The sequence below is a fragment of the Buceros rhinoceros genome, unplaced genomic scaffold (genome assembly GCF_000710305.1).
Source record: "Buceros rhinoceros silvestris isolate BGI_N320 unplaced genomic scaffold, ASM71030v1 scaffold13252, whole genome shotgun sequence".
Taxonomy (NCBI): domain Eukaryota; kingdom Metazoa; phylum Chordata; class Aves; order Bucerotiformes; family Bucerotidae; genus Buceros; species Buceros rhinoceros.
In genome coordinates this window covers 42029-44972 of record NW_010400824.1, presented here as the reverse complement: position 1 = coordinate 44972, position 2944 = coordinate 42029, and positions in this window count along the sequence as shown.

Here is a 2944-nt window from a genome sequence, read left to right as displayed (position 1 = left end):
CTGAGCAACCTCTCCTTCCGTGCAAAGAGACTTGATGGAGAACTGGTCCCCACAAGTAGATGAGAAGGGCCAAGTCAAACGCTGGGTCCTCTGGGGCAGATCCTAAGTGCACAGAAAGCCAATGTACATGCTGAAACCAGCACACTGCCTGCTCACGCCAGCTAAAATCTGGCTCACAGGGACCGACCTGTGCTCTGGCTCACGCTGCCATCAGCTGCGTACCTTTGTTGTGGCTCTCTTGAGTGCAAAAGAGGTAATTCCTTCTGTAGGCGGAGGGTCACTGACTGACTGGGAAGACAGGGAGAGCTAACAGTGGTATGGATCAGCTGGCCAGCAAGTGGGGCTGCCGTGGATGTGCCACGGAGCAGCATGTGGCATTTGCTGATGCTGACAGATGACCGCTGGTCTGCCTGGGCCCTCGTGCTTGAAAGCCACACGGCTGAAGTCTGAGACAAAATCTCAGCAATGACAATGGCTGGGATCTTGACCTTACTGGGGCAGAAGCAGCTCTCAAGTGCTGGAGAGCTGAGCGGGGCAGGCAGCTCATGCAGTCAGCATGTGGACACAGGGAGGGCTCACTGCACCCTCCTGCCCTGGTGTGCCCAACAGACACATCAGGTTTTGTTTCAGAAAGCTAAAGCTGGGATTCCCCCCTCACTGCTGCTGCCTCCTAGGCTCTGAAGGGGATATACAGGGACTCAGACCCTTCCGGACCTGCTCCAGGAGCAAGAGGAAAGCTTCCCTTTGCTTGAGAGCAAAGAACAGGGAAACAGGAGGAGGCTTTGGACACCAGCTGCCTTGTGGCAATGCCTCAGTGGAGACACCAGCACTAGGCACCAGGCCCCGGTATGGCCGGGATCACTTCGGTGACTACTTGCCCTGGTTTTAGCAGGCTTTTTCTACGCTTGGTTTTCCTAAGGAGTTTTCAAAGCCAAGTGTCCCGGGCACTTGGTACCATTAGCACCAAACTGTTTGTCAACACTTGCCCCAGTGAGAGGGTTAGTGCGGGTCTGGACTCCCCACACGGCATGGCTGTGGCACCACTTGCTGTTTTGTTTTCCCCAGCTTTATTTCCCATTTCTTTCCCATTAGGAAGCTATAGAGGGGTTTGGCAGCTTTTCCTGCCTTTCATTTGGATAGTTACAATAGTTACAGTACTTATAATAACAACTGTCCCGGGTCACTCGTATTTCTGCCAGGGCTGCTTGTCCCGGTGGTAATAAGCCCTGCTTGCAGCACCCCAGCAGGGCTGGTGTCCTGCTTGATGCCATCAGCCTGGCTGGCAGCCCTCCGCGCTGTGCCCTGCCTGCCTGTGCCAGGTGTAGCTGTTCCAGGCCCAGCCAGAGCCAGCACAGGGATGTCTGCTCAGAATATAGGTGTTTGTGTTTTCCTACAGGAAACATGCTGTCCTCTTTCTCCTGTGCTGCCCAAATACTTTGTTCCAAATTTTTAATGAAATAGTGAATAGCTCATTTCCAAAGGCAGTGAGGAGAGGAAGGGGGAAGCACTTCCCCTGTTGCAGGCAGCAGCAGAGGCAGGAAGGTGCAGAGACAGGGGAGGCAGCTGCAGTGGGGTCGTACCAGCGGCGAGAAAGTGTTTGTGGAAGGATAGAACATCCCTGGACTGTCGGGCTGTGCATAGTGCAGAGGAAAACCAGAGCCTGGCAAAGTCACTGCCTTTCAGCACGCATCGCCCTGGACTGACCCACTTCTTTCCCAGGCAGCTGTGCAAACGACACAGGGTGGAAATGCGGGGACGTGGGTGGCTTCAGGGCCCTGTCAGTGGACACCAGTTTGCAGTGGAGGAGGCTGCCCTGTTGTCTCTGTTTTAGCATTAGGAAATCCATGAGAGCAGCAAAGCGGATGCCCAGCTCAGGGAAATCCCGAGCGTGCAGCTGGATGAGTGGAAGAGAGGGGCAATTGCTCCTGTTGCTGGCACCATGTGAGTCGTGTTTGATTAGCGAGACTATGAGTTGTCAGCACGAGGCTTCTGCACATTTGAGATGAAGAGCTGAAAAATACTGAAAAAACCAAACCTTTTGTAATGGGAAGGAATAGGAAGGTGTATATGAAATATCAGAACGGGCACATTTCTCTGTCAGGCACAAGTGGTTTTGCCACTACAGCCTTGGCCCAACAGTTCTGTGGAGGAAGAGCCTTCTCTCTCCTCTTCCATGCCCCGCCCTTTGTTTTTTTTTTAAATCTACTTCATATTGTTTGGGAGACTCTATCCCTCATGAGGAGAAAAGCTTAGAAAGGCAGGACTCTTTGTTTTCAAGATAGCACTGACGACTATGCCATATTGTCAGACCCTGAGGCTAGAGCATGGGTGTTACATAAAATAAGATCCTACCCTACATGCCTGAAAACAATCCCAGCTTGTGGATTGTAGAGATTAAGCAGAAAACACAGATCTTCAGCCAGCTTTTAACTTCAGTTACACTCATCAGCTGCAAGAAAGATGCTCTGAGACCAGCCAAGTGTGACACAGCTCCTAAAATCATTAAACCCCACAGCTCTTCTCACCAGTCATCCTCATCCTTGAGACACGTGCTTATTGTCAGCCACCTTTCTTGGGTCAGGCAGGAGTATGCGCATGACTCCGGGTTGCTAGACTCAGGATCCAGGCAGTGACTTTACAGAGAGACACCCCTTCCCCAGCAGCTGAGATGGGAAACATGAACCCTTGGGCAACATGGAGCCCAACCTTGTGATCACCTGTCCCCCAGGCACCCCCAAAGCACCAGCACGATCTTTCCAGAGTTCCCCAGATGAGGTGGAAAGGGGCCCATTGTGCCCTGCACACAACAGTAACATTGCAGGCACTGTCCCCTTGCCGTCCCTGATAAGGAACTTAGACACGGCAGCTTTGGGTTTGCAGTAACCCTCCTGCCACCACACTGCTTCCTGAAGGCTCCAATCTTTCCACTGGCTTTGGCATGGGA